The sequence below is a fragment of the Ornithorhynchus anatinus genome, chromosome 5, assembly GCF_004115215.2.
Source record: "Ornithorhynchus anatinus isolate Pmale09 chromosome 5, mOrnAna1.pri.v4, whole genome shotgun sequence".
NCBI classification, from domain to species: Eukaryota; Metazoa; Chordata; class Mammalia; order Monotremata; family Ornithorhynchidae; genus Ornithorhynchus; species Ornithorhynchus anatinus.
This window is the reverse complement of record NC_041732.1, coordinates 14799129-14811365: the sequence shown is the minus strand read 5'-3', so window position 1 is coordinate 14811365 and position 12237 is coordinate 14799129.

Sequence of the window (12237 nt, the reverse complement as noted above, 5' to 3'; positions counted from 1 at the left end):
TGGAAGGCAGAGGAGGAGCTGCAAAAGAAACAGAGAAGGAGCAACCAGAGAGATAAGTGGAGAATCAGGAGAGGGTAGTTTCGGTGAAGGCCAAGGTTAGATGATGTTTACAGGAGAAGGGATTGGCAGCAGAGCAGTTGAGATGGATTCTTACAGAGTAGAGGCTGTGGGATTTGACAAGAAGGAGATCTTTGGTGACCTTAGAGAAGGCCGTTTCCATGGAGCCAAGAGGGTAGAAGCCAGATTAGAGGGGGTCAAGGAGAAAATTGGAGGAGAGGAAATGGAGGCAGAAGTGAAGGCAGCAGGTGTAGACAACTCGCTCAAGGAATTTTGGAGAGGAGTGGTAGGAAGATGATGGGATGATAACTAGAGGGAGTCATGGTGTCAAAGATTTTTAGGATAGGGGATACATAAGCAAGATTGAAAGCACTGGGGAAGGAGCCACTGGAAAGCCAACTTTTGAAGGTGGTGATCAAAACAGGAATAAGGAAGGTGGCAAGTGTTTTGAAAAGGTGGAAAGGTATAGGGTGGGAGGTACAGGTCAAGGGGATAGATTTTCAGAAGAGGCAGGAAATTGCCTCTTGAAATATTGCTGGGAGAGTTGGTGAAGGGGCAGTAGGAGGGAGGAACTGGCAAGGAGCAAGGGAAATTTTAAGGATATTATACCAGCTGGCCATAGCTCAATCAGTCAGTCAATGGTATTCACTGAGCACTTATTATATGCAGAGCACTGTACTAAGCCCCTGGGAGTGTACAATCCAACAGAATTAGCAGACCCATTCCCTGCCCCAAGCGAGTTGACAGTCCAGAGGGGGAAACTGACACCGACATAAAGGATGGGATGAGGGAGGCAGTGGAATTTATGGGAAGCAGAGTGGCCTAATGGATAGAGCAGGGACCCCAGAGTCAGAAGGACCTGGGTTTCAATCTTGGCCCCTTCAACTGCCCACTGGAAGCCCCCGAGTCCCCCTCCGGCACCTTTCCCAACCTGCCAGGGCCTCACTCCCACTGCCCAGGCTCCAGAGCAGCCAGGTACTCATTCATCCTTTCAATTACATTTATTGAGCACTTACTGTATACAGAGCACTAAGCGCTTATCTGGGTACTAAGGTATCTGGGCACTATTTCCACTCCTATTCAGAGCACACGGCCCCACCACAAAGACGATTCATTCCACTGAAACAGTAATAATAGGAATTATGGTACTTGTTAAGCACTTACTGTATGTTAGGCACTGTACTAAGCACTGGGGTGGATACAGGCAAGTTGGGGCAGACACAGTCCCTGTTCCACATGGGGGTCATGGTCTCAATCCTCATTTTCCAGGTGAGGTAACTGAGGAGAGGCAAAGTGACTTGCCCAAGCTCACACAACAGGCACGTGGCAGAGCCAGGATTAGAACCCAGGTTCTTCTGACTCCCAGGCCTGCGCTCTATCCTCTAGTCCATGCTCTGGCCTGGGCAGGGTGAGATGGTCTGGGCCACGGGCCCAACGCATTTGGATCAGGCAGTGGTCTAGAATGCCAAGGTTTGAAAGACCCCGCAGGTTATGGCTCATGAGCAGAATGAACTAATTCCAAGCCCAGCCGTGGGGGAGGGGAACAATCCACCCTCCACTCCAACTTCAGCTCGGCATAGCATGCTGAGCTCCCTCATTAGCCACTGATTTCCTGCAGCCACTCTGCTCTGTCCCCTGCCAGGCTATAGAGAGATGCCAGGGTTACGGAAATGGTGCCGCCTGTCCCACCCCCAGGGCTGTCGGCTGCTCCTGTGGCCCGCTGATCTTAGGGGTGGACAAAGCAGAGGGACACATGTGAGAAGCACCATAATTATTGTTATTATTATTAAGTGAGCAGAAGCATCAAACCTAGAGCATCTTGACCAACTTGGCATCCCTGGTCTGGAGGTTAGACCAGGCCACCGGGGAAGAAGCACTTCTCTCTGGACTATTAGCTCATCGTGGGCAGGGAATGTGTCTGTTTTTTGTTGCATCATACTCTCCCAAGCGTTTGGTACAGTGCTCTGCACACAGTAAGCGCTCAATAAATAAGAATGAATGAATGGAAAGAGTCTTTGGACTGAAAGTCCAAGTTGCCCTACTGAAACTTGGGGCTCCCCCAAATTCACAGGGGAAGAACCAAATTACCAAAGGGGGTGGGGGGAATCCCCCGTTGGACATCCCACACCACAAGCCATAGTTGCTCCTGCCTTTGAGCACACTTCCCTCCTGGTCAGTGAAGGGGCTATTTTTTAGCACCCAAATGCAGCAGTGAAGGATGAAGGAGGGTGTTTGGGGGCAGACGTGACAAAGGGAGCAGACCGTTAAGGAATAATAACTCTTATTGTTATTATTATGGTATTTGTTAAGCGCTTACTATGTGCCAGACACTGTACTAAGCACTGGGGTAGATACACGTTAACTAGGTTGGACACAGTCCCTGTCCCATGTGAGGATCACAGTCTTAATCCCCATTTTACAGATGAAAGAACTGAGGCACAGAGAAGTGAAGTGACTATCCCAAGTCCCCATAGCAGACAAGTGGTGGAGCCGGGATTAGAACCGAGGTCCTTCTGACTCCTGGGCCCGGGATCTTTCCATTAGGCCCTGTTGCTTCCCATGCAGGGCTTCTCAAGTCCTGTACTAAGCACTTGATAGAATAGAGTGGGAGCTGGTAGAGTTGCTCACTACCCACAGGGAGTTTAGAGTCTAGTGGACGACTCGCTAAAATGAATTATAGGTAGGAGAAAGCGGTGGAGTTTAAAACTGAGAAGCAGCGTGGCTCAGTGGAAAGAGCATGGGCTTTGGAGTTAGAGGTCATGGGTTCAAATCCCAGCTCGGCCACTTGTCAGCTGTGTGACTTTAGGCAAGTCACTTAACTTCTCGGTGCCTCAGTTACCTCATCTGTAAAATGGGGATTAAGACTGTGAGCCCCACGTGGGACAACCTGATTCCCTTGTGTCTACCCCAGCGCTTAGAACAGTGCTCGGCACATAGTAAGCGCTTAACAAATACCAACATTATTATTATTATTATTAGGTAGAGAGCAGATTAGCAACTCCAGCACTAACAACATTTTTCTGTCCCTTACCAGATATTTTTGTGGAGAAGTTTCTTTGATAAATGAAAACACACTTGTGGGTCAGAACACGGAGTCCTTACAGTTGTCGCTCTTTTCCCAGGCAAGAAGGTCAGACCTCCTATTCATTCATTCAATCGTAATTATTGAGTGCTTAATGTGGGCAGAGCACTGTACTAGGCACTTGACAGAGTACAATATACCAATAAGCAGACACATTCCCTGCCCACAGTGAGTCTAGAGGGGGAGACAGACATCAACAGAAATAAATAAATAAATTACAGCTACGTACGTAAGTGCTGTGAATCTGGGAGAGGGGGATGAATAGAAAGAGAAATTTAGGTGACGCAAGAGGGAGTAGGAGAAGAGGAAAGGAGGGCTTAGTCAGGGAAGGCCTCTTGGAGGAGATGTAGCTTCATTCAATAGTATTTATTGAGCGCTTACTATGTGCAGAGCACTGTACTAAGCATTTGGAATGTACAAATCAGTAACAGATAGAAACAGTCGCTGCCCTTTGGCGAGCTTACGGTCTAACCGGGGGAGACAGACAGACAAGAACAATGGCAATAAATAGAATCAAGGGGAAGAACATCTCAATAAAACAATAGCAAATAAATAGAATCAAGGTGATGTACATCTCATTAACAAAATAAATAGGGTGATGAAGATATATACAGTTGAGCGGACGAGTACAGTGCTGAGGGGATGGGACAGGAGAGAGGGGTGGAGCAGAGGGAAAGGGGGAAGAAGAGGGTTTAGCTGCAGAGAGGTGAAGGGGGAGTAGAGGGAGCAGAGGGAAAAGGGAAGCTCAGTCTGGGAAAAGGGGAGCTCAGTCTTCAATAAGGCTTTGAAGTGGGGACAATCATTGTCAATCAGATTTGAGAAGGAAGAGCTTTTCAGGCTGTAGGCAGGAAGTGGGCAAGGGGTCGGGTCCCTTAGGACATCTCTACCTAAATGTCCCACTGATACCGCAAACTCATCATGCTCAAAACAGAACCCCTCATCCCCCAAACCCTGTCTTCCCTTTGCCTTTCCCATTACTGCACCCAGAACCAGCCCCCCACTCATCCCTATCTCATAAGCCCGTAGCCTTGGCATTTTCCCAGACTCATCTCTCGCCCCACATATTCTGCCACCAAATCCTGTCTACTCAGCCTACGCGACGTCGCTACCATCTGCCCTTTCCACTCCACCCAAACTGCTACCACGTTAATCAAGGTACTTATCCTATCTCACCTTGATTAATGCATCAACTACCTTTCCGACTTCTCTGCCTCCTGTCTCTCCCCACTCCAGTCCATACTTCACTCGGCTGCCCGGATCATTTTTCTAAAAAACCATTCAGTCCACATCTTCCCATTCCTCAAGAGCTTCCAGTGGTTGGCCTTCCACCTCCACATCAAACAGAAACTCCTTACCTTTGGATTCGAAAGCACTTAATCACCTGGTCCCCTCCAACCCTTACTCTCTAGTTTCCTACTGCAGCCCAGCCTGCAGGCTTTGCTCCTCTAGCATCAGCTTGCTCACTGCCTCAATCTCATCTATGTCATCGTCGACCTCTTCCCCACATACTCCCCCTGGCCTGGAACTCCTCCATATATGCCAGACCACCACTCTCCCACCTTCAAAGCTTTATTAAGGTCATATCTCTTCCAAGGGACCCTCCCCCTTTAAATAATAATGTATTTGTATTTGTTAAGCGCTTACTATGTGCAGAGCACTGTTCTAAGCGCTGGGGTGGAGAAGCAGCGTGGCTCAGTGGAAAGAGCGCGGGCTTTGGAGTCAGGGTTCATGAGTTCGAATCCCAGCTCTGCCACTTGTCAGCTGTGTGACTGTGGGCAAGTCACTTAACTTCTCTGGGCCTCAGTTCCCTCATCTGTAAAATGGGGATTAAGACTGTGAGCCCCACGTGGGACAACCTGATTCCCCTATGTCTACCCCAGCGCTTAGAACAGTGCTCGGCACATAGTAAGCGCTTAACAAATACCAACATTATTATTATTATTATACAGGATAATCAGGTTGTCCCACATGAGGCTCACAGTCTTAATCCCCATTTTACAGATGAGGTAACTGAGGCCCAGAGAAGTTAAATGACTTGCCCACAGTCACACAGCTGACAAGTGGCAGAGCCGGGATTAGAACCCATGACCTATGACTTCCAAGCCCATGCTCTTTCCACTGAGCCACACAGATACAAGATAAACCCTCTTTTCCCTATCTCCACCTCCCTTCTGCATCCCTTATGCACTTGGGTCCGTACCCTCAGAGTACTTGATATTCCCTCAACCTTCAGCTAGCCTTTTTTTAAAAAAATTGTATCCATTAAGCGCCTATTATGTGCCAGGTTGGGGTAGATACAAGCTAATCAGGTTGGACACAGTCCCTGTCCTGCACGGGGCTCACAATCTTAATTCCCATTTTACAGATGAGGTCACTGAGGCCCAGAGAAGTTAAGTAACTTGCCCAAGGTCACCCAGCAGACAAGTGGCAGAGCAGGGATTTGAACCCAGCCCCTTATGACTACCAGGTCCGTGCCTTACCCACTAGGCAATGTTGTTTCTTGTTGCCACTTCAGGGCTCTGGCGGGGTTCTGGCCCAGGGCTGAAGCCAGGATAATAATAATAATAATCACAATAATAATGATAATCTCCAGCAGACTTGGCCCAGGTCCCAGGAGGGTGAAACAACCTTGGTTATTGGGCAGCTCCACAGAGAGCCAGCGCTAAAACGATTTGTGTCCTGCAAGCAGACGCCAGGCCACTGCCCTCACAGAACTCCTTGGAGAGATGGGCCGTGTCCAAACTATGCAGAGGCTTGTCTGAGGGATCATCGTAATAATAATGATGGTATTTGTTAAGCACTTACTATGTGCCAAGCACTGTTCTAAGCACTGGGGTAGATACAAGGTCATCAGGTTGCCCCACGTGGGGCTCCCGGACTTAATCCCCACTTTACAGATGAGGTAACTGAGGCACTGAGAAATTAAGTGACTTGCCCAAAGTCACAGAGCTGAGAAGTGACGGAGCCAAGATTAGAACCCACGACCTCTGACTCCCAAGCCCGTGCTCTTTCTACTAAGCCACACTGCTTCGGAGGGATGTCTCTAAGTCATGCAGACAATGACTCCCTGTACCTTCAAAGCCTTACAGAAGGCACATCTCCTCCAAGAAGTCTTCCTTGACTAAGCCTTCCTTTCCTCTTCTCCCACTCCCTTCTGCGCCATCCTGACTTGCTCCTTTTATTCATCACTGCCCCCCAACCCCACAACCCTTATGTACGTATCTGTAATTTTATTTATTTAATAATAATAATAATAATGTTGGTATTTGTTAAGCGCTTACTATGTGCAGAGCACTGTTCTAAGCGCTGGGGTAGATACAGGGTAATCAGGTTGTCCCAAGTGAGGCTCACAGTCTTAATCCCCATTTTACAGATGAGGTAACTGAGGCACAGGGAAGTTAAGTGACTTGCCCACCATTACACAGCTGACAAGTGGCAGAGCCGGGATTCGAACCCATGATCTCTGACTCCCAAGCCCCTGCTCTTTCCACTGAGCCACGCTGCTTCTCCGTAGCTTATTTCTATTAATGTCGGTCTGTAAGCTCGCTGTGGTCAGGGAATGTATATCCATTTATTGTTATTTTGCACTCTCCCAAATGCTTAGTATAGTGTTGTGCACATAGTAAGCATACGATAAATACTACTGAATGAATGAAAGAATGAAGGAATGCGGTGCTGTCTTCAGGCCACGCTGTGGCTATTCTATGGGGTGTCAGGACAGAGCTGCGGATATTCTATGGAGTGCCCAGGCCATGCTGTGTTTGGGCTGTTATTCTATTAGAGAAGCAGTGTGGCTCAGTGGAAAGAGCATGTGTTTGGGAGTCAGAGGTCATGGGTTCTAATCCCGCCTCTGTCACTTGTCAGCTATGTGACCTAGGGCAAGTCACTTCACTTCTCTGTGCCTCAGTTACCTCATCTGTAAAATGGGGATGGAGACCGTGAGCCCTACGTGGGACAACCTGATTACCTTGTATCTACCCCAGCGCTTAGAACAGTACTTACTCAACATAAGCAAGACTGAGCTCCTCATCTTCCCTCCCAAACCCGGTCCTCTCCCAGACTTCTCTATCACCGTGGATGGCACGACCATCCTTCCCGTCTCCCGGGCCCGCGATCTCGGTGTCATCCTTGACTCGTCTCTCTCGTTCACCCCACACATCCTATCCGTTACCGAGACCTGCCGGTTTCACCTTTACGATATCGCCAAGATCCGCCCTTTCCTCTCCACCCAAACGGCTACCTTACCGCTAAGGCCTCTCGTTATATCCCGGCTAGACTACTGTGTCAGCCTTCTCTCTGACCTCCCTTCCTCCTCTCTCGCCCCGCTCCAGTCTATTCTTCACTCCGCTGCCCGGCTCATCTTCCCGCAGAAACGATCTGGGCATGTCACTCCCCTTCTTAAACAACTCCAGTGGTTGCCTATCAACCTCCGCTCCAAACAAAAACTCCTCACTCTAGGCTTCAAGGCTCTCCATCACCTTGCCCCTTCCTACCTCTCCTCCCGTCTCTCTTTCTACCGCCCACCCCGCACGCTCCGCTCCTCTGACGCCCACCTCCTCACCGTCCCTCGGTCTCGCCTATCCCGCCGTCGACCCCTGGGCCACGTCCTCCCGCAGTCCTGGAACGCCCTCCCTCCTCACCTCCGCCAAACTGATTCTCTTCCCCTCTTCAAAACCCTACTTAAAACTCACCTCCTCCAAGAGGCCTTCCCAGACTGAGCTCCTCTTCTCCCTCTACTCCCTCTAATAATGTTGGTATTTGTTAAGCGCTTACTATGTGCAGAGCACTGTTCTAAGCGCTGGGGTAGACACGGGAATCAGGTTGTCCCACGTGGGGCTCACAGTCTTAATCCCCATTTTACAGATGAGGGAACTGAGGCCCAGAGAAGTTAAGTGACTTGCCCACAGTCACACAGCTGACAAGTGGCAGAGCTGGGATTCGAACTCATGAGCCCTCTACCACCCCCCCTTCACCTCTCCGCAGCTAAACCCTCTTTTCCCCCCTTTCCCTCTGCTCCTCCCCCTCTCCCTTCCCATCCCCTCAGCACTGTACTCGTCCACTCAACTGTATATATTTTCATTACCCTATTTATTTTGTTAATGAAATGTACATTGCCTCGATTCTATTTAGTTGCCATTGTTTTTACGAGATGTTCTTCCCCTCGACTCTATTGCCATTGTTCTCGTCTGTCCGTCTCCCCCGATTAGACTGTAAGCCCATCAAACGGCAGGGACTGTCTCTATCTGTTGCCGACTTGTTCATTCCAAGCGCTTAGTACAGTGCTCTGCACATAGTAAGCGCTCAATAAATACTATTGAATGAATGAACGAATACTTGGCACATAGTAAGCGCTTAACAAATACCAACTTTATTATTATTATAGGTTGTTCCAAGTACACTGTGGCTATTGTATAGGGTGTCCGGGCTATGCTGTGTCCAGGGCAGGCTACATTCAGGCTGCTCTGTAGCTATTCTGTAGGCCGTCCAGGCTGGAATGTGTCCGGGCTATGCTGTGGCTATTCTATGGAGTGTCCAGGTTGCTCTGTGGCTATTCTTTGGGGTGTCCAGGCTACACTGTGGCAATAATAATAATAATAATAATAGTGGTATTTCTTAAGAGCTTACTATGTTCCCAGCACTATAATAAGTGTTCGGGTGGATACAAGCAAATCGGGTTGGACACCATCCGCATCCCACCTGTGGCTCACAGTCTCGATCCCCATTTTACAGAAGAGGTAACTGAGGCCCAGAGAAGTGAAATGACTTGCCCAAGGTCACATAGCAGGCAAGTGGCAAAGCTAGGATTAAAACCCATGACCTTCTGACTCTCCGGCCTATGTTCCATCCACTACACCGTGCTGCTTCTATTTTACAGGGTGTCCCGGCTTTCCAGTGACTATTCTATAGGGTGTCTGGGATGTGCTGTGGCTATTCTGTGGGGTGTCCAAGCTTTGTTGTGCTATTCTAAAGGGTGTCTGGGCTGTGCGATGGCTATTTTTGGGGGTGTCTGGGCTGCACTGTGACTTTTCTGTGGGGTGTCCAGACTTTGCAGTGGCTATTCTAAGGGGTGTCCGGGGTGTGCTGTGGCTACTCCATGGGGTGTCCAGACCACTGTGTCTAGGCTGTGCTGTGTCCAGGGTGCTTTGTGGCTAGCTGCAAGATTGCAGCTGGGCCGTGCCTATTCTGCAAGGAATCCGGGCCACACTATGTCCAGCTGCGGCGTGGCTACTCTGTGGGCTGTCTGGGCCATAGCTCTGTCCAGGATGGGCTGCGGCTATTCTGTGAGGGGTCCGGGTTTTGACAGGAGTCCAGAGACTGTCTAGCTCTTAAAGAGGCACTGCCCTTTAAATTGCAAGGAATAGAGCAGCCATAGAATGGAGCTTGCTGGTCCCCAGGAGCTTCTTTAAATTCTGTGCTTCCTGAATCTCCCCTCCCTTCGTCTCATTTAGGCTATCCTTAACACAAATAGGACCTGCTCATCAGCTGGGCTAACTTGCTCTTCATTCATCTCCGGAGCAATTTGGATGATTCCTTAGTTGGGAGAAGTCATTAAGCTGATGATGAAGAGAAAGGGGAAACGTGCCTTCAGTGTAAAAGTAGTTTAGAGGTGACACTGTGTGACAATCTTGTGTGACTAGGCTTCCCTACCCGACCCTCCATTGGGGGAGATGGCTGTGACTGAGGAAGATGGCCATCCCTCTTCCTCCCCCTCCCCCTGCCTCACAACTGTCTTTTCGGAAGAGCAAGCCATCGGTAAACTCATAATAATAATAATAGTTATTATTATTATTATGGCATTTGTTAAGCACTTACTATGTGCCAGGAACTGTTCTAAACCCTGGGGCAGATGCAAGGTAATCAGATTGTCCCACGTGGGGCTCACCATCTTAATCCCCATTTTACAGATGAGGAAACTGAGGCCCAAAGAAGCAAAGTGACTTGTCCAAGATGACACAGCAGACATGTGGTGGAGCTGGGATTAGAACCCAGGTCCTTCTGACTCCTGGGCCCGTGCTCTATCCACTAAGCCATGCTGCTTCTCTCATTATGGACAGGGAAGTTATCTGCTGATTTTGTTGTGCTGTACTCTCCCAAGAACTTAGTACAGTGCTCTGTACATAGTATGTGCTCAATAAATACCATTAATTGATTGATAGGTGGGGAAGTGTATGGGGGCTGGGATGAGGGGTGTAGGGTGAAGTAGGGAGATGGGGGGAGGAGAAATGCATCAAGAAAAGCCTCTTGGTCAGTGGACTTTATTGAGCACCTTCTGTGTGCAGAGCACTATGCTAAGCGCTTGGGGGAGGACACTAGAACAGAGTTGGTGAACACGTTCCCTGCCCACCACAAATATGCAGTGTAGAGGGGTATACAGACATTAATATATAATAAATAATTGAATCGTTCATGGAGTTTTTCTTGCCACCTGCTCCCTCCCTCCTTCTCCTCCTTGTCTCCGTGGCCCCAGGTGCGAAGGTCACCCATGGATGTCCTACATCTCTGCAGTCATCCTGACTGGTCGTGCCATAATCGCAGTCCTTACTTCAGCTAATGCAGCCCTGCAATGTGTGCCTGACCCAAGCTGCACTCATGCCATGCTCTGGCTATTCACAGGGCCTCAACTTGCTTGGGAGTCACAGGATGTGGGTTCTAATCCCACCTCCGCCACTCGTCCACTGTGTGACCTTGGGCAAGTCACTTCACTTCTCTGGGCCTCGCTTACCTCATCTGTAAAATGAGGATTAAGATGGTGAGCCCCATGTTGGACAACCTGATTACCTTGTATCTCCCCCCAGCCGCAGCACTTACAACAGTGCAAGGCATATAGTAAGCGTTTAACAAATACTATCATTATTACTATTATTTAGTCAGTCAGTCGTATTTATTGAGCGCTTACTGTGTGCAGAGCACTGTACTAAGTGCTTGGGAGAGTGCACTACAGCAAAAAAACACAGTCCCTGCCCACAATGAGCTGACAGTTTAGAGGGGAAGGCAGACATCAACATAAATAAATAAGTTACAGTTATAGACATAAGTGCTGTGGTGCTGAGAGCGGGGATAAATAAAGGGAGCAAGTCAGGGTGACACAGAAGGGAGGGGGAAAAGAGGAAAGGAGGGCTCAGTCAGGGAAGGTCTCTTGGACGAGATGGGCCTTCATTAAGGCTTTAGCGGGGGTGAGAGCCACTGTCTTTCTGATATAAAGGGGGAGGGCTTTCCGGGCCAGAGGCAGGATACGGGCAATAGGTTGGAGGTGAGAGAGATGAAATGGAGGTATAGTGAGAAGGTTAGCTTTAGAGGAGTGAAGTGGATGGGCTGGGTAGCAGAGTAGGAAGGTGTGATAGGAGCGGGCAAGGTGATTGAGTGTTTTAAAGCCAACAGTGAGGAGTTTCTGTATGATACAGAGTTCTGTTTGATGCATTAACTTCAGTTAATGCAGTTCCGCACTTTGTGCCCGAGCAACACTTCAGGCGGGCCATGCTGTGGCTATTCTGCAGGGTATCCCAGGGCCTCGACTTCAGTTAATGCAGCCCTGCGCTTTCTGCCCAACCCACATTGTATTTGTGCCACGCAGTGGCTATTCCGCAGGGTGTCCGGGCCTTGCTGTGTCCCAGCCATGCTGCGCCTTGGCCGTGGCAGTCCTCTAGGTTTGGCGCGAGTCCCCACCCAGGCTGCGCTGCCTCCATGCCACAGAGTGTTCCTGCCCCGCTGTGCCACGCTCTGTGCAGCCAGTCAGGCCCCTCCTTCTGGGCCAGGTCCAGGAGCCAGGAAATGCCAGCGCCGAGAGCAGGTAGAGGAAGAGAAGTTGGCCAGGAAGGCTCCAAGCTGGCTCTCTGTGGCCTTGGCGCTCTAGGTAGTGGCACTAGGCGGGGAGCCCGCGGGAGTCTAATCCCGGCTCCGCCATTTGGCTGCAGTGTCACCCTGGGCAAGCCACTTAACTTCTCTGTGCCTCAGTTACCTTATCTGTAAAATGGGGATTAAGACTGTGAGCCCCACGTGGGACAACCTCGTTACCTTGTATCTACCCCAGCACTTAGAACAGTGCTCGGCACATAGTAAGCACTTAACAAATACCGTAATTATTATTATTATTAGGGGAG